We start from the raw sequence: 26970 nt of genomic DNA, 5'->3' as shown, positions 1-26970 counted from the left end.
AGCTTACCTGAGGAAGCTAGTGATTCCAAATAAACCTGTTGGACTTTAACCTGGTGTTGTAAGACTTCTTACTATCTCTATAGCAACCTCTTTCAACACTCTGGGATGCATAATATCAGGTTCCAGGGTCTTATCAGCTTTCAGTCCCATTAATTTCTCCAATACAACCTTCTTTCTTACACTAATTTCCTTCAACTCTGCATTCTCCCTCGTCTCTTGGATCTCTAAATCCATTTTTTGTATCTTCTTTCGTGAAAACAGACACAAAATAATCACTTTGCTTCTTTGCCATTTCTTTATTTCCCATTAATAATTTTCCTCACTCTGGCTCCTTCCACCCGGGTTATTCTCTCTCCCAACCTCTTCTATCGGGCAGGAGATACACGCACTAAGAGATTCAAAAACAGCTTCTTCCCCGCTGTTACCAGACTCCTGAAAGACCCTCTTATGGACTGATCTGATCTCTTCACACATCTTCCCTACTGAGTCTCACTACACTCCGTATGCTTCACCCGATGCCTGTGTCTATGTATTTACATTACTATGTATGTACTATCGTACATTCTATGTTTTTCATGTGTGGAACGATCTGTCGGGACTGTATGCAGAACAATACTTTTCACTGTACAGGTGACAATAAACCCAAATCCAAATAATGGACCCACGTTTATTTTAGCCAAAGACTTCCTTTGTACATACCGAGAGAAACGTTTACTATCTGTTGTGGTAATCCATTGGGCCATATTTCAGCCCAAACGGCACCAAGGAATAAAATAGACACTGGAGGCACATCGAGAGCGAAGACCCGATGTAGGAGGTGACCGTGACCATCCCAAGACTGACCAGAGAAGGAAGGAAGGAAGAAGCTGCCAGCGAGACCCACCTTCGTGACGACGGACCAGAGGGACTCAGGAACCTGACCGACTCTCCAACCAGACCGTCTTTGCGAGGAGTTTAACCAAATCTTGGGTGTTTCTTGTACATATATTGGGTTCATTTCCGGGTTAACTTACTTAATAAAGATTGTTGGACTTGTTTTTGTGTCTGTCCTTTCTTGTCCTCGCTAGTAAAGACATCTAGGTTAAACCTTTCAGTAAATGAACTGGTCAAAGTATCTGAATTGGACAGATACAACACTGTTTTTTATGCTTTTTGCTAAATTGCATAGATTGATAATGAGGGTGATAAAATAGAAATGTTTCATGTTTTTGCAAAAATAGATTTTATTTGTAAAATATTTGAAAGAACATTACAATTATTTCAAAGTAGCCATCATACAAAATACAGTAATATTTAGGCTCTATACACCGTGTGCATCACGGTAGGCAGCGGGTGGGTGTCAGGATGGTTACAGAGCGATCGTATGGCCCAAAGGCCACTACCAGCTTTTAAATGACAACAAAATGAGGCGATGTGCAACTTTCTAACCATAAGCAGCCAGTGAGCAGGTCATGCACCCTGCATGTATACTAGATGTCAGGCACCCTGTTAATACGTGCTTTTGGTGCCAAATCATATAGAGCGTCTTCAATTTTCTAGCTGCTAGCAAGCAAGGCAAGAGGACTGTGAAGATGAGTCGTTCTGTTACAAGGAAGAGACGGCTAGAGACACAAATAGGCAGCGTACCTACTGGCCAAGCTCTCGCATCTGAACCAACTGGAGCAAGCTGCTCAGGAGAGTCCAGGGCAGGACAGAGCAGTGCTAGTGTTGGCTCTGTACAGAGCTCCAGGGCCTCTGGTTAACAGTCTACAAAGGAGAAACTTAACTCGGGAACAAAGCAGTATAATGGTAGCACAGCGGGTCAGTACTGTCGCTTCACAGCGCCAGGGGCCCGGGTTCGATTCCTGGCTTGGGTCACTGTCTGTGCGGAGTCTGCACATTCTCCTGTGTCTGCGTGGGTTTCCTCCGGGTGCTCCGGTTTCCTCCCACAAGTCCCGAAAGACGTGCTTGTTAGGTGAATTGCGCATTCTGAATTCTCCCTCCGTGTACCCGAACAGGCGCCGGAATGTGGCGACTAGGGGCTTTTCACAGTAACTTCATTGCAGTGTCAGTGTCAGCCTGCTTGTGACACTAATAAAGATTATTAAGATTAATTATTATTAAAGATGATTTCTTGAAGAATGGTTTTGTCAATGTGCCTTGCCAAAAGGATGCAAAGCCCGTGTGTGTTATGTGCCGGGAAGTCCTGGCAGATGAAAGGAAAAGTTTCAGATTTTGAAAGAGAAATGGTGGGTGAAAAATTCCTTTTGAGGTGGAAATGCCAGAGTCAGTTATGAACTTAGACCTGCTCCAAATGAAAAGACTATACGCTGTTGTACCTGACCTGTGAACCACATTATAAACACACCAACAGCCCATGAGGCTGTCGGCATTCTGGAGTAGCAGCTCCCAAACGTATCCAGTGTTGAGTAAAACAAGCATTTTGTTGCTATTGCCCTTCACGACGACCCACATGTGTGTGATTGGATTTTCCGTTGTCTCAAAGATGAAGGCGGCACAAAGGAACAGGCTGAGGTCTGCACCTGATATGCGCATGGCCTTCTCCTCCTGTGAACCTCACTAGAGTGAGATTGTGAGGGTCAGGTACGCTCTCCTTTCACATTACAGGTAAGCGAATGGGGTGTGTGTCACAAAGGTCGGCCTTTGTGACAAAAGTGGATCCTGGGGGGGGGGAAAGATTTGAAAAACACTGCTCTACACATCCTGAAGTGTTTCAATACAGTCGAAGAAATATTACAAACATTTCAAAACCGTCACTACAAACGGTGCAATAGGATTCAAGTTGTCTACGTACGTCAAGTTGCATTCTGGGGTGCTTCATAGAAATTTTTAAAATTCTGAAGGACTGGGTGAGTGTGTGGAAACAGACTGTGTCCATTTCCTGTGCGATCTGGGACAGAGATACACGGGAGAGATCCCGAACAGTGGGCAGGCGGAAATTCCTCACAGAGTCGCGAGGATGTGGGATTCACTTTGCGAGTCAGTGATTGAGGGAGAAAGTGTCAATACCCAGATCTGAGTGAAGTGGGTGAAGGAATGTGGACACAGGGTGGGGGATGGGGGGGGCGGGGTGGACTGTGAATCGGATCCCCGAGCAGGCGCCGGAATGTGGCGACTAGGGGCTTTTCACAGTAACTTCATTTGGAGCCTACTTGTGACAATATTCGATTTTCTTTTCATTTCGTTTCAACAGTCGGTGTGTGAAAAGGGCAGACACTGAGAATGGGGCAGGCACATGGAGTGATTCTCTGATGTAACTTTTATCTGTTTCTGGCAAGAGTTAACGCCGGGCCTGGAGGGCAGTTTCCAACTTTTATCTCAACCAATCAGAGTGGAAAGCACTGGAGACATGTATCACATCAGCCCCATGCTGCCATTATGAGGCCAGAAAGAAGACGGTTAATAACATTGGGACGACAGGAGTACAGGTGAGTGTCAGTGGTCGATGCAGTTGGGTGTGAGCTGGGATCGAGTGCGGTGATTCGAGTTACATGTATTCGCAGGCGAGCAGAAAAGTGACTCAGCACGTTATCTGTCTCCCCCCCCCACCCCCCCCCCCCCCCCCCCGCCCCCAGTAAAGGCATCGCTGACCTTCTGCATTAATGTTTGTTGAAAACAGTCTGGTGCAGTGAGTGGGTGAGTGAATTTCAGCTACTCTGACCTGTGTCCAGTCCAATAGTTGCACCAACTATTGTCAGTGGGCTGGTTTAGCACGGGGCTAAATCGCTGGCTTTTAAAGCAGACCAAGGCAGGCCAGCAGCACGGTTCAATTCCCATACCAGCCTCCCCGAACAGGCGCCGGAATGTGGCGACTAGGGGCTTTTCACAGTAACTTCATTTGAAGCCTACTTGTGACAATAAGCGATTTTCATTTCATTCTTCAGTGTCAGATTCGCAATTTGTCTCAGGGAGGGGGGGTGGTTAATATTTTTTTGTTGTGGTTGAATGCTGCACAGTTCCTGATGTACTGGGGGTCAGGTTAATTGCTGATGGGAGTAACAGGGGCCTGTACCCTCTTGGAAGAGGGGGTGGGGTGTTTCTGGATCGTGGAGGTGACAAGCTCAGCAGGAGGTTTCTGACACACACACATCTCCAGTCTGTCCAACTTGGTGTTAAACCTCCTTCACAGAAGCTTCAGTGACTTGTGTGAGTGAGAGGGGATTGCTGCTTTGTGAAGACCATGCTGTGTGGGTTGCTGATGACTGAGGGAGGGGGGTTATTGAGGCTGTGCCGGCAGTGGGTGGCAGGGAGGTTTGCTGTTTGCAGGAGCTGGGCAGGTTTACAGAGGGCGCATTTGCACCGCTCAGTACTGCAGGCTGGGCTGATGTGAAGTTTCAGATTTGGCTCCGGCTGGAGGAGAGAGACGGGGAGAGGGTGCAGCCCCCCCATCCCCAGCCCGGGACCCCCCAGCCCAGCCCGGGACCCCCAGCCCGGGACCCCCAGCCCCATGGAGCGGGCAGCCGGGGACAGGCTGTGGCCAGGGGCGGCTCAGCAGCTCCGCGGGGAGAGCTCGGAGTCTCCGTGACCGCGGAGCCGCTTCCAGGCGCCCGGAGCGGGGCAGCGGCGGCGGCGGAGAGACCCCCAGCCCGGCGCAGAGACCCCCAGCCCGGCGGAGAGACCCCCAGCCCGGCGGAGAGACCCCCAGCCCGGCGCAGAGACCCCCAGCCCGGCGGAGAGCAACACCAGGTGAGGGAAACAGGGGGGGGGGGGGGGGACGACACAGAGGGAGACAGACAGGGAGACAGAGAGGGTCACAGACAAGGAGACAGAGAGGGAGACAGAGAGGGACACAGACAAGGAGACAGAGAGGGAGACAGACAGGGAGACAGAGAGGGACACAGACAAGGAGACAGAGAGGGAGACAGACAGGGAGACAGAGAGGGAGACAGGGGGGGACACAGAGGGAGACAGACAGGGGCACAGAGAGGGACACAGGCAAGGAGACAGAGAGGGAGACAGAGAGGGAGACAGGGGGGACACCGAGAGGGAGACAGAGAGGGTCATAGACACCCCTACATTGCCCCCCAGTGTAACCCCCACCCGGGGCTCATTTCAAACAGTTTAAAGAGTCAGAAAGCTTCTGGTTTGTTCAAAATTGTAACCAGTGTCTGAGGGCAACCCCCCCCCCCTACCCCACCCCCCACGCCCCTTCACCCTCCCTCCCTCACCCCCTCCCTCCAACCCCCTCCCTCACCCCCTCCCTCCCCTTCCCTCACCCCCTCCCTCCCCCTCCCCCTCCCTCCCTCCCTCACCCCCTCCCTCCTGAGGGAGGGAGGGAGGGGGAGGAGGGGGAAAGTGATTCTGAAGAGAGGGAGAATGAGAGGGGGTGGAAGAAAGGAAGAGTTAGAGGGAGAATGAGGTGGGGTCGGGGTGAGAGTGAGGGCGAGAACGGAGGGAGATAAGAATTGGGAAGGAGGCGGAGGAGTGAGTGAGTGCGCGAGGAATGAGGGGGATGGCAGGAGGCAGAGGGAGGGTGAGAGGAGGGGCGAGGCATGAGGAGGGAGGGAGGGGTATAGTATGTGAATGCGGGGGAGCGTGTGAGTGAGGAAGGGGGCGGACGGAGGGACCAGACTGAGCGGGAGGGAGTGGTTAGAGGGTGGGAGAGGGGAATTGAGGGTCTGGGTGGGTGGGGGGGGGAGCAGAGTGAGGGGAAGGGAATGGTTAAAGGGGGGAGGGGAATTGGGAGCCTGGGTGGGGAGGGGAGCAGAGTGAGGGGGAAGGTGTGGTTAGAGGGGGGGGAGGGGAATTGAGGGCCTGGGTGGGGAGGGGAGCAGAGTGAGGGGGATTGAAAGGAGTGGGGTAGTGGAGGGGAAAGTGAGTGAGGAAGGAGGTGGTGGAAGAGATAGTGAGGATGGAGAGATGGAGGTTGCGAAAAGGGGGAGAGTGAGGTGGACAGTGAGGGGAATGGGAGGGGGTCGGGGGGGGGGTTGTTGGCGGGAAATGGAGTGGTGCGTGCGGGAGGGGGAGAGAGAGGGTCAGACTGCGGCAATATGTGGGGAGATTTAGAAGAGGGGACAGTGTTAGTGGTGAACAGATGCAAGGTCCATAGATGGCTGCAATGTTAAAACTTGCACACTCCTGTGCAAAGATGTGCAGGTTAGGTGGGGTTACGGGGAGAGGGAGGGGAGCCTAGGTAGGGTGCGCTTTCAGAGGGAGGGTGTAGATGGGCTGAATGACCTACTTCTGCACCGCAGAGAGAGCGGAGAAAGTTGTGGGGGTGTGGAGGGGTAGGCGTAGGGGAGGGGCTGAAGTGGGAGGATGGAGGATCAAGCAAGGGGGGGAGGGAAGAGTGAGGAGGACGTGGCTAGAGTGGAGGGGGGGGGAGTGGGCAAGATTGATTGACGAGCTGCTGAACGTGGGGGTGATATTTGCCAACCCGTCTGGATGCACAATGAGTGGTGGTATCCAGCAGCCAGCCCGCTCTCGTTCCGGGAGGGAGGGTGGCGTTGGGGGTCTGCGCTCGAGAGGGTGTGTTAGGCGAGGCGATGATTGAGGAGCTGGTATCTGGAACCATGTTTCAGAGTTGAAGGAAGTTGGATTCAGTGGCAGGTGTAAAGTTTATTTTCGGGTTGGAGGGGGCAATACCTTTGCAAGTTAAGTGGAATTTCGAAGTGAATTTTAAACCACCAATATTAAAATGCAGATACACCCTACGCCAAGAGAATAGTGAAGGCGTGGAGCTGTATTTAAATTCTCCCATGGGGTGCGAGTATCACTCGCAATACACCGTGTTTATTGCCCACCTCTCATTTGTCCTCGGGGTGGTGATGTGCTGCTTTCTTGAACTGTGACGATGGAATATATCTAAATCCACGGTGCCGTTAGCAAGTTCCAGGATTGTGACCCAGTGACAGTGAGGGAATGACGGAATAGGTCCATGGACGGCACGGTAGCACAGTGGTTAGCACTGTTGCTTCACAACGCCAGGGACTCGGGTTCTATTCCCGGCTTGGGTCACTGTCTGTGCGGAGTCTGCACGCTCTCCCCGTGTCTGCGTGGGTTTCCTCCGGGCGCTCCGGTTTCCTCCCACAAGTCCCGAAAGACGTGCTGTTCGGTGAATTGGACATTCTGAATTCTCCCTCTGTGTACCCGAACAGGCGCCGGAGTGTGGTGACGAGGGGATTTTCACAGTAAGTTCATTGCAGTGTTAATGTAAGCCTACTTGTGACAGTAATAAAGATTATTATTATGGGTTTGGAAGGTACTGTCGAAGGTACCTTGGTGGATTTTGCAGCGTTGCCTTGTAGATGATGCACCTTGCAGGCAGGTGCAACAGTGGTGGATGGAGTACCAATCCAGCAGGACTGCTCTGTCCTGGATGGTGCTGAGTGTCTTGAGTGTTGTTGGAGCTGGACCCGTCCAGGCAAGTGGAGAGTACAGGCTTGCGCCTGTTCACAGTGGACAGGCTCCAGGGAGTCGAGGGCTGAATTATTTTTACCGATTGTGATCTGCCTTTGTCGCCACAGTATTTAAATCTGGCTGGTCCTGTTCAGTTCCTGTTCCATGGTAACCCCCGGGATGTTAATGGTGGGAGATTCAGCAATAGAGTGGACGTGGGGAGGATGTTTCCACTTGTAGGAAAAACTAGAAGCAGAGGACACCATCTCAGACTAAAGGGACGATCCTTTAAAACAGAGATGAGGAGGACTTTCTTCAGCCAGAGGGTGGTGAATCTGTGGAACTCTTTGCCGCAGAAGGCTGTGGAGGCCAAATCACTGAGTGTCTTTAAGACAGAGATAGATAGGTTCTTGATCAATAATGGGATCGGGGGTTATGGGGAGAAGGCAGGAGAATGGGGATGAGAAACATATCAGCCAGGATTGAATGGCGGAGCAGACTCGATGGGCCGAGTGGCCTAATCCTGCTCCTACGTCTTATAGTCTGATGGTAATGCTATTGAGTCACAGATAAACAGGCCCTTCGGCCAATCGCGTCTGGACCAGCGGTCAAAAACAACCGCCTAGCTATCCCAATCCCATTTTCCAACACTTCACCTTGTATTCCTTGACATCGCAAGTGCACATCTTTTGTAAGGGCCACGAAGAATCCAGCACGAGTTTTAAGGATACAAGGTAATAACATTTATTTACAATAACATATATATATAACAGCAGCAGCAACTTCCCTTGCTGCTCCCTCCTTCCTGCTGGTTCCAAACTGGCCAGCTTTATTTATACTAGGAGTTTACTAATGGTTTCTCCGCCCCCCTCATTGGGGAAGCTCATACTCCCACAGGATTGTGGGATTGACATTAGTCCCCAGCCAATGGTAAGTAGGCAGGTTATAACATCCCTTCCCCCCTAAGTCCAAGGAATCCACCGAGGACCCTGGCGAAGGAGGGCGTCGGACTCGTTTGGCCGCAGGCCGGACACCATTTGCACGCGGCGCTGGATCAGGCGGCGTGTAACGAGACGGAGACCGGCGCTTCCGTGATGAACGGCATAACGGTTGTACATCCACGGCCCGTGGACCCGAGGATTCCCCCTCTGATGCGTCCTGTGTCTCCATCTCGGAGTCAGAGTCTGCTGCCTCCGTCATGTCAGCGTCTCTATCTCCATTCGGTTCCGTAACGACCTGCGCAGGCTTCGAGTGAGGCACCAGTGGAAGATTGTGAGGACTACCTTCCCTTGTCGCTGGTCTCTGTGGCTGTAGAAATGAGCTCCGGGGGCGGGGAATCTTTTGAGGGGATAGTTTTCTGGACCGAACGTGGTCTACATGTTTGCGCTGGAGACGACCCTGGGCTTGCACCTGGTAAGATATTGGGCCCGTTTAGCGAAAGATTACGCCAGGAACCCACTGGGCACCACCAGCAAAATTCCGAACGAACACTGGGTCACCGGGCGCAAATTGCCGAATCGGACGATGCTGAGACAATCCCGGTCCCTGCCGTTCTTGTGTGCGGCGTACTTTTGCGCCAATGTCCGGGAAAACCATACTAAGGCGGGTGCAAAGTCTCCGGCCCATTAGGAGTTCTGTGGGAGCTACCCCAGTCACCGCATGGGGGGTGGTCCTATACGTAAACAAAAAGCAAGCCAGTCTCGTGTCCATTGATCTGGAAGACTGCTTCTTTAGGCCTCTTTTGAATGCCAACCCATTTGAAGCTAGGTGGTAAGGGGCAGTGCGGATATGGCATATGCCGTTCATCTTCATGAACCTCGCAAACTCCTCACTCGTGAATGGAGTGCCGTTATCCGTGACCAGCACCTCGGGGAGGCCATGCGTACTAAAAGACAAATGCATCTTTTCAATTGTTGCGCAGGACGTTGTCCCCTGCATCTTATGCACCATTAGCCATTTGGACTGGGCGTCAATTAGTAGAAGGAACATGGATCCTTGAAAAGGGCCTGTGAATTCTGCATGCAAGCGTGCCCAAGGCCGCCCTGGCCATTCCCAGTGATGTAGGGGCGCGGCCGACGGAAGCTTCTGATGCTCCTAGCAAATGGAGCAGTTTTGGGCCACCTTCTCAATGTCGGTGTCGAGGCCTGGTCACCAGACATAACTCCGGGCCAACATTTTCATTTTGGTCACACCTGGATGCCCATTGTGCAAGTCTCTTAGTATCAGCTCCTGGCCTTTTTCCGGGACAATCACACGCGTCCCCCACAAGAGGATGCCGTCTTCCACGCTGAATTCTGACAGCTTGGAGGAAAATGCCCGCAACTCGCCTGGGAGCTGTCTATGCTGCCCACCATACAGGGCTATGTGCCGAACCTTTGACAGGACTGGCTCCGTCTGGGTCCACTCACGCACGGATCTGTGATGCCGTGACAGGCAAGGTGTCCATAAAATTTAGGGTTGCAACCACCTCACCGGTCGTGGGGGGTCGACATGGGGCCGGTCGATAAAGGCAATCGGCTCAGTGCGTCGGCATTTGCTATCTGCGTTCCTGGTTTGTGCTCCAGAGAATACTCGTATGCAGCGAGCAACAAAGCCCAGCGCTGGATCCATGCGGAAGCAATGGGCGGTATTGGCTTATCCTCTCTGAAAAGTCCCAGCAGAGGCTTATGATCAGTCACGATAGTGAAATGGCGGCCATACACGTACTGGTGGAAGCGTTTCACCGCAAAAACCACTGCCAGGCCCTCCTTCTTGACCTGCGCGTACTTTTTCTCCGCTGCAGTCAATGTGCGGGAGGCGAAAGCTATCGGTCGCTCGGCCCCGTTCTCCATCTTGTGGGACAGGACGGCCCCAATACCATACGGGGATGCATCACATGTGACAAGCAAAGGCTTTCCAGGATCATAGTGGGTTAGTAACCCAGACAACGACAATTGTTGCTTTACCCTCCGGAAAGCGGTTTCTTGCGGCTGACCCCAAACCCAAGTGTGATTTTTCTTTAGCAGCAGGTGCAAAGGGGCCAGCGTAGTTGCCAGATTGGGGAGGAACTTCCCGTAATAGTTTACGAGACCGAGAAAAGAACAAAGATGCGAAGTGTCAATCGGGGTGGGGGCATGTTGAATCGCACGCACCTTCTCTGCGACGGGGTGCAAACCTTCGCGGTCCACCCGATAACCTAGGTAGACTACTTCCTTTGCCTGAAATACGCACTTTGTGCGACGTAAACGGACTCCAGCCTCCGAAAAAGTCTAAGGACAGCCTCCAGATTTTCCAAATGTTCCTGCTCCGACGTCCCTGTAATCAAAACGTCATCTAAGTAGACAGCCACACGTGGTAAACCTCTCAAAATGCCCTCCATAACACGTTGAAAAATAACGCAGGCAGAGGATACTCCAAAGGGCAACCGTGTATATTCATACAGGCCCCGGTGTGTATTAATCGTTACATATGGTCGGGAGGCAAGGTCCAGCTCCAACTGCAGGTAGGCGTGACTCATATCTAATTTTGTGAAGGAGAGTCCGCCTGCAAGCTTCGCGTAGAGATCCTTGGTGCGAGGCATTGGATATCGGTCAAGTCGGGAAGCCGTATTCACTGTAAGTTTATAGTCGCCACACAAGCGAACTGTGGCATCTGGCTTCATTACAGGTACAATTGGTGCTGCCCAGTCAGCAAAACGGACGGGCCTGATAATACCCAAACTCTCCAAACGAGTGAGCTCCCCTTCTACCTTCTCGAGCAAGGCGTAAGGCACCGGGCGCGCCCGGAAATAGCGCGGCGTGGCTCCTGGTTCGACTTGGATACGGGCTACGGCCCCTTTTATTTTCCCCAAACCAGGCTGGAATACATCTGGGTATCGTCCTAGCACCTCAGTCAACCCTTCAGAAACTGTTTGGAGGATGTGCTGCCATTGCAACCGCAAATGGCGCAACCAGTCCCGACCCAACAGGCTGTGCCCATGGCCGCGCACCACGATAAGTGGGAAACGCCCCACCTGGCGTCCATAGACAACAGGGGTCATTGTAGTTCCTGCAATGTCCAGTGGTTCCCCCGTGTAGGTGGCCAACCTGGCCTGTGAGTCGGTTAATGTAAGGGTCTGTATACCCTGCTTGATGCGGTCGAATGTCCTCTGGGCGATCACGGAGACTGCTGCGCCAGTGTCCAACTCCATCTCAAGCGGGTGACCATTGACCCGTACTGTCACCTTAATGGGGGCCACACGGGGAGCTACCGCACAATGCAGCTGCAGGCAGTCGTCCTCCGTCTCCACGTCTTCAGGAGTAGTCGCCGCAGGTTCATCCACATGGAAGGTACGGCCCCTGGGCTGGTCCCAGTTTCGGTCGGAATGACGGCGCCTCTGGCGCCCCCAGGACCGGCGTCCGCGACGGGGTCGGCGCCTACAAGTCTGACACGGACATGGCTCCTCATCCATTGGCTCTGGAGAAGGCTCCCTTCGGGGAAGAATGTCCGACGGCCACTGGCGTCGGTCCGGAAGTCGCCTCGCCCGAGATACCGCAGGAGTGCGGGGGGACGTTTTCGGACGGAAGGGGTTGCGCCCCAAGGCATGCACTTCCATTCCCTGTAGCTCCTGTACTCTTCACTCTGCGCTCTCTCGGGACAATATTATTTGAATGGCCTGTTGAAAAGTCAATGTTGGCTCAGCTAACAACTTTCTCTGGGTGTCCGCATTGTTAATACCGCAAACCAGACGGTCGCGTAACATTTCTGACAAGGTCTCACCAGTCACAGTACTCCGCAATCCTGCGTAGCCTGGATAGAAAATCGGCAAGGGATACTCCAGGGGTCCTTTCAGCGGTATTAAACCTGTAACGCTGGACTATCGTGGATGGGGTTGGGTTAAAATGTTGCCCCACTATATTCACAAGTTCATCAAACGTTATGGTGTCCGGCGCAGCTGGGTACGTAAGGCTCCTAATCACCCCAAACGTATGCGGGCCGCAGGCGGTGAGCAATATGACCACCTGGCGCTCGTTTTCGGTGATATTGTTTGCCCGGAAATAGTAACGCATCCGTTGTGCGTACTGGTTCCAGCTTTCCAGCGCAGCATCAAAAACATCCAAACGTCCGTACAGAGGCATGGTATAATAGAAAACAACTTCCAACCTGTATCCAACAAAAATCCAGGGAGGTGGCTTCAGCAAGTGTAGACAGCTATTCACTTTAACCCTCGTCGCCAGTTTTGTGAGGGCCACGAAGAATCCAGCACGAGTTTTAAGGATACAAAGTAATAACATTTATTTACAATAACATATATATATATAACAGCAGCAGCAACTTCCCTTGCTGCTCACTCCTTCCTGCTGGTTCCAAACTGGCCAGCTTTATTTATACTTGGAGTTTACTAATGGTTTCTCCGCCCCCCTCATTGGGGAAGCTCATACTCCCACAGGATTGTGGGATTGTCATTAGTCCCCAGCCAATGGTAAGCAGGCAGGTTATAACAACATCTAAATACTTCTGAAATGTTATGAGGGTCTCTGCCTCCACCACCCTTTCAGGCAACGAGTTCCAGACTCCCCCCGCCCCCCGCCCCCCCCCTCCCCCCTCTGTGTGAAAAGGTTTTCCCTCACATCCCCTCTAAACCTCCTGCCACTCACCTTAAATCCAAGAAGGTGGTTAGATTTTCTCATGGTGGAAGTGATCACTGATTGCTGAGTAACATGAGCAACAGATATTAGCACAAGGCTGAATATTATCCAGTGTCGCGGAGAATATGACCACCCATGTCAAAGGCGAGAGGTAGGACAATGAATCCTGGTTCTCAAAGATATTGGTGGTTCTCCTGGTTATTGCAATTCAGTGTTTTGGAAGGAATGGAATTTTCATTTGATAGACTGACACAGATATGCCAAAATAACTATTCCCACCAAACTGTTTACCCCCAAATTCCCACCAAACTGACTCCCCCCAACTTCCCGTTAAACCTTCCGCCCAATTTGCCCCCAGGTATCCAAGGCAGCTGATCATAATGTTTCCTTGTCCCTCTCTCCTTCGAATCAGCTGTCATCACCTCGCTCCCCAAAGAACCAGCTCTCGCCCCCTCCCTCCTAACTCGCTACCGCCTCGTCTACAACCTCCCCCCACCCCCCCCAGCAAAGCCCTTGGCCCTGTTTTCAGATCCTGAATGTGTGCCCATGGGGTTGTTTGACTCTCTCTGGTCAGCTGTTTGACCCTGTCACAGTCTCTCACCCGCAGTATCTGCCAAGCCTCAGGCCTCATTAATATGAAACTTTGAACGCAGCCCAGTCTTACTTCCCGGTGGATCTCGAAAATCCCATGACCACTATTTGGGGGCCGAGCGGGGAGGTTTTCTCTGCAATGTTCGTCTCTTGAAAACTGATTTCAATGGAAAGAGATTACTTGGTGATTATCTAACTGTTGTTTACAGGACCTTGCTGTGTGAATTTTGACTTCTGACTGTAATGCAAAGTATTTTATTGGCTGTAAGATGTTTTGCGACATCACTTGCCATTGACTCCATTCCCTTCCTCCGACAGCTGTCTCAGGCTGAATCAGATTGTTTGCAACCATGGTATTTTTTTCCGGGTTGGGTGCGCAGAGCTGGGAGTTGGCGCTGTAAACCCAACCCAGGGGGAAGTGCGCCACAAGGCCAGATTTTCATTCCGGGGTGCTGACATCCCCAGGACGAGTGTGGAGGCTGCAAGATGCGGAGGTGGACTGGGCATAATGTCTGCCGCTGTGCTCCGTCACTGTAAACATATCAGCCCTCCACCCCCACACTCCCCATGCTACGTCATGCTCTCATGCCCTCCATGCCAACCTATGCCCCTCCACCCACCCAAATGGTTCTTTATAGCTCCTTTCCCACCTCAGTGCCATCCTATGCCCTCTCACACATCACCTTTTACCCATAAATCCTACCATGCCAACTCACCCAGTATCCACCATAGACAGACCTCCAGAGCCAGACTGAGATTTAATGCAATAAAGTTCAAAGTGTTTATTGCAGACTCTATTTATTCTCGTTCATAAAAAAACATAATTACTTTTACATTCCTTCAACTACATTACAATAAAAACATTTCATTCAAGTGCTTAATCCTTTATAAAAACAAACACGGATTCATAGCCCTATTTCAAAGAGCCCATATCCACTTGGAGCTGTCAATGAAACTTTGAAAAGGAAGGCAGCCGACTGTGATGCAAGATTGTGAAATTAGTCATGTAGCACTAATTCAGTAATGGAAGCCATCAAGCTTACATCAACAGACAGAGTGAGATAGCAAGCAATGTTTACTTTTAAACACGCCAGGCTTATTTTTAAACATTTAAAGGGCAGGAATCTTAACTGTTTTCACAGTTGCCTTTCACAGTTTATTTGGAATATTGCACACAATTCCGGTTGCCACACTACCAGAAGGATGTGGAGGCTTTGGAGAGGGTGCAGAGAAAGTTTACCAGGAGGTTGCCTGGGTGTTAGATATGCGGAGAGGTTGAATAGACTCAGACTATTTTCATTAGAAAGACGGAGATTGAAGGGTGACCTGATAGAGGTCTACAAGATTATTAGGGGCATGGATAGAGTGGGTGGGCAGGCACTCTTTCCCAGGGTGGAGGGGTCAGTCACCAGGGGGCATAGGTTTACGGTCCGTGGGGCAAAGTTTAGAGGAGATGTGAGAGGCAGGTTTTTTACACAGAGGGTGGTGGGTGCCTGGAACACGTTGCCAGGGGAGGTTGTGGAAGCAGATACATTAACGGCGTTCAAAAGGCACCTCGACAAACACATGGATAGGACGGGTATAGAGGGATATGGCACAAGGAAGTGCTGAGGGTTTTGGCAAAGGTTGGTATCATGACCAGTACAGGCTTGGAGGGCCGAAGGGCCTGTTCCTGTGCCGTATTGTTCCTTGACACTGTTGATGGTTGTCTTTGATTATTAATTTTGGTGCTTTTGACAGTTCCAATGTGCTTGACAGTTAATAAGTCTCTAAATCATGGAGGTAATTTGCTGGTACTCCCAGATCTTGTGATGATCACTTTGTCTGGAGGTGTCTTTGATTGTTCACAGTGATCTGTGGTGTTGCCATTCCTGGATGTTGTTGCAGTTTGCATTTGGGATCTTGCCCGAGATGCAATAGGACTGGACGATGGTTGAGAAGCTGGGATGGACCTCATTTATCCTCAGTTACACCCCTATCATTGCTCCTTTGTGCGTAATGATTTCAGAGGGCCTTGGGTCCAAACCAAACCTTGTCACCTCAGCTGGCCATCGCATACCCTCTGTGTAGGATCCTGGATGTGGACTTGTTATCCCAACTGCAAACCTGGCAATTCTGTACCTGCATTTTCACCGTGAACCTTGGTCATCTTCTCTTGTAGTTTAAAAAGTTATTCTCCAGTTTCTGAGCGGGAAGAATGGAGAGGAGTAGGTATGTTAGTGCACACGAGTCGGCCAAACATGAGTTCTGCTGGTAATGGAATATTTGAACTTAAAGGTGTCGCGCTCAGATGTAACATTGCAATGTGTAGATCTTGCTTGGTGTCTACATTTGAGAATGAGGGATTTCACGCATTGAGCTGGGCTGTTAAATCTAGGGTAATGAAGAGAAGAAGTAGTGTGATCGATATTCCACTTCTCTCACATATTCTGAAATGGTTTACCAATAAATTGCGAACATTATCCATAATGATCTCTCTGGGCACACCAAAGAAACTGAAAATAGCTTTGAAAGTGTGCGTGATGTTTGTGCTTGATATGTTGCGCAATTGTTGCATAATGGGGTTCTTCGTAAAGTAGTCAATGAAGAAGTCTGTGCCATGGACATGAGAGGTCAGATGTGACCTTGGTCTCGGGACAGATAGGAGTTTCTTGCAGAATTAGTGGTCCTTTGTGCTAACTTGCCATATGCTCATGAACTGCCTCACACTTGACGACGACTTCAATGTTCCCACCCATAAGACCATAAGACATAGGAGCGGAAGTAAGGCCATTCGGCCCATCGAGTCCACTCCACCATTCAATCATGGCTGATTTCAACTCCATTTACCCGCTCTCTCTCCATAGCCCTTAATTCCTCGAGAAATCAAGAATTTATCAACTTCTGTCTTAAAGACACTGAACGTCCCGGCCTCCACCGCCCTCTGTGGCAATGAATTCCACAGACCCACCACTCTCTGGCTGAAGAAATTTCTCCTCATCTCTGTTCTAAAGTGTCTCCCTTTTATTCTAAGGCTGTGCCCCCGGGTCCTAGTCTCCCCTGTTAATGGAAACAACTTCCCTACATCCACCCTATCTAAGCCATTCATTATCTTGTAAGTTTCTATTAGATCTCCCCTCAACCTCCTAAACTCCAATGAATATAATCCCAGGATCCTCAGACGTTCATCGTATGTTAGGCCTACCATTCCTGGGATCATCCGTGTGAATCTCTGCTGGACCCGCTCCAGTGCCAACAGGCTGTCTCTCTCTCAAATCTTCTCATCCAAACACTACCCATGTGCAAGTGATGAAGGTTTGAAGAATATCGGGTTGCAGATATTCCAGAATGATGACCTTCCTTTCTTTACAAATGACTCCTGGGGGTGACCGAACCTGTCCCGTTCAGGCCAAAATGGTCTCCCACGTTTGAGGATATGCTGAATTGATTCAAACCATTCTACACTGCAGACGTAGACGTGTAGACGTTTTTGCCGTTTCTTCCTGTAACTCCTGACATTTGATTTGGGCAAAACGTACCAGATACATTTGAAGAAAATCTTCAGGCTCGATGCCAATGAGATCAACTTGTAGATCTAAAGATAAATCTTTGTTTTGGCTGAGTTAGGCAATCTGCTCAGTGTGTCCGATGTGTTGACATCATTGGGGGAGGCGATGGCAATGTGATATTGTCACCGGGCGAGTAATCCAGCGACCCAGGATAATGATCGAACCATGGCAGGTGATGGAATTTAAACTCAATAAAATATCTGGAATTAAAGCCTAATAATGACCATGAATCGAATGTCGTAAAAACCCATCTGGTTCATTAATATCCTTCAGGGAAGGACATTATAGAATTTACAGAGCAGAAGGAGGCCATTCAGCCCATCGAGTCTGCACCGGCCCCTGGAAAGAGCTCCCTACCTAAGCCCACTCCCCCACCCTATCCCCAAAAGCCAGTAACCCAATTAACTTTTTTGGACACCAAGGGAAATTTAGCGTGGCCAATCCACCTAACCTGCACATCTTTGGACTGTGGGAGGAAACCGGAGCACCCGGAGGAAACCCACGCACACACGGGGAGGACGTGCAGACTCCGCACAGACAGTGACCTAAGCCAGGAATCGTACCTGATCTAGAACATAGAACAGAGAACATTACAGCGCAGTACAGGCCCTTCGGCCCTCGATGTTGCGCCGACCTGTGAAACCACTCTAAAGCCCATCTACACTATTCCCTTATCATCCATATGTCTATCCAATGACCATTTGAATGTCCTTAGTGTTGGCGAGTCCACTACTGTTGCAGGCAGGGCATTCCACACCCTTACTACTCTCTGAGTAAAGAACCCCGGGCGGGATTCTCCACTCCCGCGCCGAAGTGCCCACTCCGTCGTGAACGCCGTCGCGGTTCACAACGGCGCGAAACGGCCCCTATCCCGACCGATTCAGGGCCCGATAATGGGCTGGAGCGGGGCCGCGGCATCTACACGCGCCAGGCCTTGTCGCCGCGTAAAGGCGGCGCCGCATAACTGGCATCATCCGCGCATGCGCGGTTGCCGTCCTCTCTGAGTCCGCCCCGCAAGAAGATGGCAGACAGATCTTGCGGGGCCGCGGAAGGAAGGAGGTCCTCCTTCAGAGAGGACGACCTGACGATCGGTGGGCACCGATCGCGGGCCAGACCCCATTTGAGGCCCCCCCCCCGGTGCAGGATCCCCCCGCAGGCCGCCCCCCCCAGCGTTCCCGCGCTGTTCCCGACGACAGCGACCAGGTGTGGACGGCGCCAGGGGGGAACCCGCCGTTTTGGCCTGGCCGCTCGGCCCATCCGGGCCTGAGAATAGCGGGGGTGCTGGAGAATCGCCATTTTGGGTGTCTCGGGCGATTCTCCGGCCTGCGGCCCACGGAACCCGACGGGGCCGTTCCCGCCGCTTGGGAGAATCACAGGAGGGCGTCGGACCGGCGTCCCGGGAAATTTTGGCGACCCAGGCAATTCTCCCAACCGGCGCGGGAGTGGAGAATCGCGCCCCTGATCTCTGACATCTGTCCTATATCTATCTCCCCTCAATTTAAAGCTATGTCCCCTCATGCTGGACATCACCATCCAAGGAAAAAGGCTCTCACTGTCCACCCTATCCAATCCTCTGATCATCTTGATGCCTCAATTAAGTCACCTCTTAACCTTCTTCTCTCTAACAAAAACAGCCTCAAGTCCCTCAGCCTTTCCTCATCAGATCTTCCCTCCATACCAGGCAACATTCTGGTAAATCTCCTCTGCACCCTTTCCAACGCTTCCACATCCTTCCTATAATGCGGCGACCAGAATTGCACGCAATACTCCAAATGCGGCCGCACCAGAGATTTGTACAGCTGCAACATGACCTCATGGCTCCGAAACTCAATCCCTCTACCAATAAAAGCTGATCTGGTCTACATGTGACTCTAGACCCCACAGCAACATGGTTGGCTCTTAACTTCCCCCTCAAGGGCAATTAGGGATGGGCGATAAATGCTGGCACAGCCCGCGACGCCCATGGCGCATCAACAGATAAAAACAAAATCCGCAAACTATCAGGCTTGCACCGAATCTCTCAGCCATGACCTTGAATCTTGATCAAGAGACATTGGAATCTTGGTGGAGCACTGGTTAATGGTTTTTACCACATCATCCCCAGTAGTCTATGGTCGGTCTCGGCCACAAATCCTTTGCCAAACAGATAGGTATGAAAACACATTTCAGACGATTATAAACCAATTCATCATTAGGTGCTGCTTGTATCAATAAGTGCAGGTTATGGTCATGTTGCTTTGTTCTTCCCACAATGGCAATGTCATCGAGAATATGATGCAGCCTGGCACAGTGCATGTAATATCCCTGTGAGCTTCAGAGAGACCTTGGTTCACAAATAGCCTGAAAGGAAGTCATTGAAAACAGTATCGCCAAATGAGATACGATATGTGGGAAGCTCTTGGGCCCAGTACCGGTCTTTGACATTGAACTTTGACAGAACTTTGCACCTTCCAGTCTTGTATTTAACTCTTCTGATGTGTGAATGTTATCATGTTAATGTTTCAAAGCTGCATGTAAATGTCGTGGAACAAAGAAATGTACAGCACAGGAACAGGCCCTTCGGGCCTCCAAGCCCGTGCCGACCATGCTGCCCGACTAAACTACAATCTTCTACACTTCCTGGGCCCGTATCCCTCTATTCCCATCCTATTCATGTATTTGTCAAGATGCCCCTTAAATGTCCCTATCGTCCCTGCTTCCACCACCTCCTCCGGTAGCGAGTTCCAGGCACCCACTACCCTCTGCGTAAAAAACTTGCCTCGTACATCTACTCTAAACCTTGCCCCTCTCACCTTAAACCTATGCCCCCTAGTAATTGACCCCTCTACCCTGGGGAAAAGCCTCTGACTATCCACTCTGTCTATGCCCCTCATAATTTTGTAGACCTCTATCAGGTCTCTCCTCAACCTCCTTCGTTCCAGTGAGAACAAACCGAGTTTATTTGACCGCTCCTCATAGCTAATGCCCTCCATACCAGGCAACATTCTGGTAAATCTCTTCTGCACTCTCTCTAAAGCCTCCACATCCTTCTGGTAGTGTGGCGACCAGAATTGAACACTATACTCCAAGTGTGGCCTAACTAAGTGTGGAGCAAGGCATATTGTTAATGACCTTTAATGGCACTGCATAAATCTGTGTGGTTTGTGATGATTCCGTCTTTCTCTATTTTTCAATCATAATTCAACCTTCAATTTGTCTTCTAAGTAGATGCTGCACGTACGTTGTGGACAAATTGGTGGACTTGCATTCTCCTGCAAGTATAATGTTACACCTCCCTTGAAACTTCTAATTTCAAAAAAACATTCTGGATATTTCAATGTAGAGTCATGGACAGAGGTGATAGGAGTAGTTTCTGAGGTTAATCTGCCATACGAAGCCTGACTGATTCCATGGATTGTCACTATTGCTAGGCCACAGCATGCCGGAAGACCGGGGCGGCACGGTAGCATAGTGGGTAGCACTGTTGCTTCACAGCTCCAGGGTCCCAGGTTCGATTCCCGGCTTGAGTGACTGTCAGTGTGGAAATCTGCACGTTCTCCCCGTGTCTGTGTGGGTTTCCTCCGGGTGCTCCGGTTTCCTCCCACAAGTCCCGAAAGATGTGCTGTTCGGTGAATTGGACATTCTGAATTCTCCCTCTGTGTACCCGAACAGGCGCCGGAATGTGGCGACTAGGGGCTTTTCACAGTAACTTCATTGCATTGTTAATGTAAGCCTACTTATGACCAATAAAGATTATTCAAGAAATTGCGACCCGCGATTACTGGATCTTCAGTCTCTACAATGGAGAACATTTGTGACACCTAGATTATACTTCCACTCCCAGGATTATGGAATCTGAGCGTAGAATTAGGGAATCATTGTACACTGAATGTCTCGCAGCAGTAGCTTTCACCATGGCCTTCCAGGTTTGTGGATACTGCAATGGGCTTTCCAATAAATTCCAGCAATTAGCTTTAGTATGTCCAGTTCTATTGCAATGAAAGCTTTAATGTTTTCTGTTCATCACTTTTAAGTTCTACCTATCTCCTTTATTATTTAGATGTCCTTCTGCCTGTTCCCTAGTGCCTTTTTCTGTCATCAGATTTCCTATTCTTCCAGTTTCCCTGTTAATTCCCATATGACCAATTCTCCACATGTAACTGTCTGTCTAAGATATTATGGGTATAAGCCAAAAGCTTCTTGGATCATTGTGACTTGACGCCCATCAAAATAAGTCTAATGGTTACTAGGCTGCTATTGAATTCTTCCAAATTCATAATTCCCCTCATGTTCTCAATATTTTCCTCAAATTTCAGTGATTTAAACCATTGATCCCACAGCATGGGGGGGATTCTCCGACCCTCCGCCGTGTCGAAGAATCGCCGGGGGCTGGCGTGAATCCCGCCCCATGTCTTTTTCATTGCAAATTCAACAAATGTGTGATTAGGTTTTTTTCCTTAATACTAATAATCGCTTATTATCACAAGTCGGCTTCAATTAAGTTACTGTGAAAAGCCCCTATTCGCCACATTCTGGCGCCTGTTCGGGGAGGCTGGTACGGGAATTGAACCCGCGCTGCTGGCATTGTTCTGCATTACAAGCCAGCTGTTTAGCCCACTGTGCTAAACCATACATTAAGGCCCTAAACTTTAATCGATAAGCTTCAGAGGCAACCTGACAAACATTGAGTACAGCTCTTTCAACCACTTCATAACCTGCAGATTGCTGTCTTTTAAAAATAAATTTAGAGTAGCCAATTATTTTTTTTCTAATTGAGGGGCAATTTAGCGTGGCCAATCCACCTACCCTGCACGGCTTTGGGTTGTGGGGGTGAGACCCACACAGACACGGGGAGAATGTACAAACTCCACACGGACAGTGACCCGGGGCCAGGATTGAACCCAGGTCCTCGGTGCTGTGAGGCAGCAGTGCTAACCACTGCACCGCTGTGCTACCCCTAGATTTAGCACTATCTTAACTCTGCTCCTATTTGATCTGCCTCAGTTGCTTCTGGTGTACTTCTGAGCATTCTCCAAATGCTTTTCCCCCCAGCTGGCACCTCTCACTAAGACACCCAAAACCCCTCACTCACTATTAGTTCAAATGTGGAGCAAACAAGTAGAGTTCTCTGAACTCAGTCCCCCAGCAGCTTTAAAGTATTTCTCCTCATACTCCCGTCATCCCTCTCTGACACACACACGCTCTGACCTTTTATGTCGTTCTCTGTGTTTCTCTGTGCACTTGAACCTCTGTTGCTGTTTTTTCCTCCTTTGTTTTTTCCCAAACCACGAAACTGCTGCCCGTTTGTAGTCCATCACTTCAAGGGTTGTAAAACCTCATTAAAAATGTATGTTATACAAACAAATCCAGAACACCTGACCTTTTTCCTCGGAGGGCCCAGCTGCAAGCTCACAAAAAAATGCAAATGAAGCTATAGCCATGTTCCACCTTCCTTAACACACAAAATATAAATATAAATTAAACGTAAAGCTGTACATGGGCACTGGTGAATTGTTCGAAACAATCTTGTATTCATGGCTGTTAGCTCGGTCTCCCTACAAGTGAAAGGATCTGCACTACATCTGTCCTACCCAACCCTTTTATGATTCTAAATACCCCTATTGGCCTGCCCCCTCCGCATTCCCTATTCTCGTTGTGGTTTCATTATCACTAATGTTAATTATAACACAAAGATCCCTCAGGGTCTGTGGTGAACCTGACCTCGTGTGAACCGCTTGGAGGACCGAAACCAGCTTTCTCCCTGATTGGTTCATTTTGTCTAATCAGGCTGCTGATCAGTGGCACCATCACCAGCTCGGGGCCAGTCGAGCTGACAGACCCTGCTTCCGTGCTGCAAATTCCAAGCCACGTGACTTGGCGTGGAATCGTTTTAAGGCCTCTTGTGAAGCGCCTTGGGCAAATATTTTTCTGTTAATAGCTTCTGCGTCAGTGCAGGTGGCTGAGATTCTAAAAGGTGTGATACAAATGCGCATAGTTTAAAAAAAAAGCAAGATCGTTCCCTTTAAAAGACAATGTGGTAAATCATTGCGGTGGCGATCTGCTCTGTGTAGAGAGCGAGCGATTTACAGGCCTGATGTTTGGGTCGTGGCACCAAGTGACGTTCTCCTTCATGCCCAGGCACTTTGCTTTGTACATGAGGAATGAGATTGTGTTGGAAGGGGGAAGGCGGTGTTCCTGAACCAGGCAGAATTACTGACATTACGTTTTTAAGGAATCTCTTGACGTTGTGCTAAATTGAAGGTGTCAATACTCTTAGAGTTCATTTCCTGGCTCCAGTCAGGCTGCGCCATTTTGAAATATCTGCGGTTGTGCTGGGTAACAATTCCCACTGCAACTTAATCTTCACTCCATGCACCGCTCCAGGTCAGAGATGCTTCATCTCTCAGGTTATGTGGAGCCTGCAAGAGAACTGCATGCAGAAATTCTTGGGTTGGTTGATATAAAAGGTGTAAACTAACTCCATTAATACTGTTGCAATCCCCGTACAGACTGGTCTCTTTTTAAACAGAGATGAATTTTCCAGCGACACACACAAATAACCTGAGGATAGAAAATTTTCACGTGTTAAAACTTTTGCGGAACAAACCAATTAAAATCAACATAGATTAAACATTGCTCAACATGCAACATATACAGCAAACAAAACGAAAGGTACTTTCAGATTAACCAACACTTTCAAAATATTCCTTATGAAATGCTTTTACGTTATGCTACGTTTCTGGCAGATGTGTGACAATACAAGATTGATTCACAAAATAATCCCAGATTTTCAGCATTTTTTCATTGCTCCATGCATCGCCAGCTCAAATCTCCATGTGTCCTCAAATAAGTCATTCCACTCCCAGTGCTAGACCCTCCTTAGCAACTCCCTGATCCTTAAATCACTCTCTCTCTCGCTCTCGGGTTTCTTTCCATATACCAGACAGCTTACAGCCTGTCTCTGGGAAGAGGATCAGCATAATCACCTCGGGCGAAATTCTCCCCCAACGGCGGGATGCCCGCCGACTGGCGCCAAAGCCGGCGCAAATCAGACGGGCATCGCGCTGGCAAAAAGGTGCGGAAGTCTCCGCATCTTTGGCGGCCTAGCCCCAACATTGAGGGGCTAGGCCGACGCCGGAGGGATTTCCGCCCCGCCAGCTGGCGGAAATGGCGTTTGTTGCCCCGACAGCTGGCGCGGAAATGCGGCGCATGCGCGGGAGCGTCAGCGGCCGCTGTCAGTTTCCCGCGCATGCGCAGTGGGGAGAGTCACTTCCGCCTCCGCCATGGTGGAGACCGTGGCGGAGGCGGAAGGGAAAGAGTGCCCCCACGGCACAGGCCCGCCCGCGGATCGGTGGGCCCCGATCGCGGGCCAGGCCACCGTGGGGGCACCTCCCGGGGTCAGATCGCCCCGCGCCCCCCCCTAGGACCCCGGAGCCCGCCCACGCCGCCTGGTCCCGCCGGTAAATACCAGGTTTGATTTACGCCGGCGGGACAGGCAATTCCTGGGCGGGACTTCGGCCCATCCGGGCCGGAGAATCCAGCGGGGGGTCCCGCCAACCGGCGCGGCCGGATTCCCGCCCCCGCCCAATCTCCGGGAGCGGAGACTTCGGCGGGGGCGGGGGCGGGATTCACGGCGGCCAACGGCCATTCTCCGACCCGGCGGGGGGTCGGAGAATGACGCCCCAGATCTCTCATCCAGAGCATTCTATTTCATTATAAATTAAAGGAGTAAGTAATATTATAGAGGTTTACAACAGGCCCTTCAGCCCAGCTTGTCCATGCTGCCCAGTCCTATCACTAAGCCAGTCCCAATTGCCCCCATTTGGCCCATATCCCTCTATACCCAGCTTACCCATGTAACTGTCTAAATGCTTTTTAAAAGACAAAATTGTACCCGCCTCTACTACTGCCTCTGGCAGCTCGTTCCAGACACTCACCACCCTCTGTGTGAAACAATTGCCCCTCTGGACCCAAAGAACAAAGACCAAAGAACAAAGAAATGTACAGCACAGGAACAGGCCCTTCGGCCCTCCAAGCCCGTGCCGACCATGCTGCCCGACTAAACTACAATCTTCTACACTTCCTGGGTCCGTATCCCTCTATTCCCATCCTATTCATGTATTTGTCAAGATGCCCCTTAAATGTCACTATCATCCCTGCTTCCACCACCTCCTCTGGTAGCGAGTTCCAGGCACCCACTACCCTCTGCGTAAAAAACTTGCCTCGTACATCTAATCTAAACCTTGCCCCTCTCACCTTAAACCTATGCCCCCTAATAATTGACCCCTCTACCCTGGGGAAAAGCCTCTGACTATCCACTCTGTCTATGCCCCTCATAATTTTGTAGACCTCTATCAGGTCTCCCCTCAACCTCCTTCGTTCCAGTGAGAACAAACCGAGTTTATTCAACCGTTCCTCATAGCTAATGCCCTCCATACCAGGCAACATTCTGGTAAATCTCTTCTGCACCCTCTCTAAAGCCTCCACATCCTTCTGGTAGTGTGGCGACCAGAATTGAACACTATACTCCAAGTGTGGCCTAACTAAGGTTCTATACAGCTGCAACATGACTTGCCAATTCTTATACTCAATGCCCCGGCCAATGAAGGCAAGCATGCCGTATGCCTTCTTGACTACCTTCTCCACCTGTGTTTAGATCTCTTTGACTTTCAATACTCTTGAGGGTTCTACCATTCACTGTATATTCCCTACCTGCATTAGACCTTCCAAAATGCATTACCTCACATTTGTCCGGATTAAACTCCATCTGCCATCTCTCCGCCCAAGTCTCCAAACAATCTAAATCCTGCTGTATCCTCTGACAGTCCTCATCGCTATCCGCAATTCCACCAACCTTTGTGTCATCTGCAAACTTACTAATCAGACCAGTTACATTTTCCTGCAAATCATTTATATATACTACAAAGAGCAAAGGTCCCAGCACTGATCCCTGTGGAACACCACTGGTCACAGCCCTCCAATTAGAAAAGCATCCTTCCATTGCTACTCTCTGCCTTCTATGACCTAGCCAGTTCTGTATCCACCTTGCGAACTCACCCCTGATCCCGTGTGACTTCACCTTTTGTACTAGTCTACCATGAGGGACCTTGTCAAAGGCCTTTCTGAAGTCCATATAGACAACATCCACTGCCCTACCTGCATCAATCATCTTAGTGACCTCCTCGAAAAACTCGATCAAGTTAGTGAGACACGACCTCCCCTTCACAAAACCATGCTGTCTCTCACTAATACGTCCATTTGCTTCCAAATGGGAGTAGATCCTGTCTCGAAGAATTCTCTCCAGTAATTTCCCTACCACTGAAGTAAGGCTCACCGGCCTGTAGTTCCCTGGATTATCCTTGCTACCCTTCTTAAACAGAGGAACAACATTGGCTATTCTCCAGTCCTCCGGGACATCCCCTGAAGACAGTGAGGATCCAAAGATTTCTGTCAAGGCCTCAGCAATTTCCTCTCCAGCCTCCTTCAGTATTCTGGGGTAGATCCCATCAGGCCCTGGGGACTTATCTACCTTAATATTTTTAAGACACCCAACACCTCGTCTTTTTGGATCTCAATGTGACCCAGGTTATCTACACACCCTTCTCCGGACTCAACATCTACCAATTTCTTCTCTTTGGTGAATACTGATGCAAAGTATTCATTTAGTACCTCGCCCATTTCCTCTGGCTCCACACATAGATTCCCTTGCCTATCCTTCAGTGGGCCAACCTTTTCCCTGGCTACCCTCTTGCTTATTATGTACGTGTAAAAAGCCTTGGGATTTTCCTTAACCCTATTTGCCAATGACTTTTCGTGACCCCTTCTAGCCCTCCTGACTCCTTGCTTAAGTTCCTTCCTACTTTCCTTATATTCCACGCAGGCTTCGTCTGTTCCCAGCCTTTTAGCCC

General features: G+C 50.2%; 1 protein-coding gene across 2 annotated transcripts in view; it reads left to right on the top strand.

Moving 5' to 3' along the window:
• Positions 1-3409: 3409 nt before the first annotated feature.
• LOC140429063 (growth hormone receptor-like) overlaps positions 3410-26970 on the top strand; it is a 470486-nt gene continuing 446925 nt past the window's right edge. The window contains exon 1 of one of the 2 annotated variants that reach the window (XM_072515603.1): positions 3410-3428. The gene's annotated coding sequence lies outside the window, so the exon portion shown is untranslated. Of the gene's footprint in view, positions 3429-4306; positions 4687-26970 lie in introns of those variants that run through there. The other variant, XM_072515601.1, reaches the window with a different exon arrangement.

Source organism: Scyliorhinus torazame, chromosome 9 (genome assembly GCF_047496885.1).
Source record: "Scyliorhinus torazame isolate Kashiwa2021f chromosome 9, sScyTor2.1, whole genome shotgun sequence".
Classification (NCBI taxonomy): domain Eukaryota; kingdom Metazoa; phylum Chordata; class Chondrichthyes; order Carcharhiniformes; family Scyliorhinidae; genus Scyliorhinus; species Scyliorhinus torazame.
The sequence above is the reverse complement of the archived record's forward strand: the minus strand, read 5'-3'. Positions and strand labels throughout refer to the sequence as shown.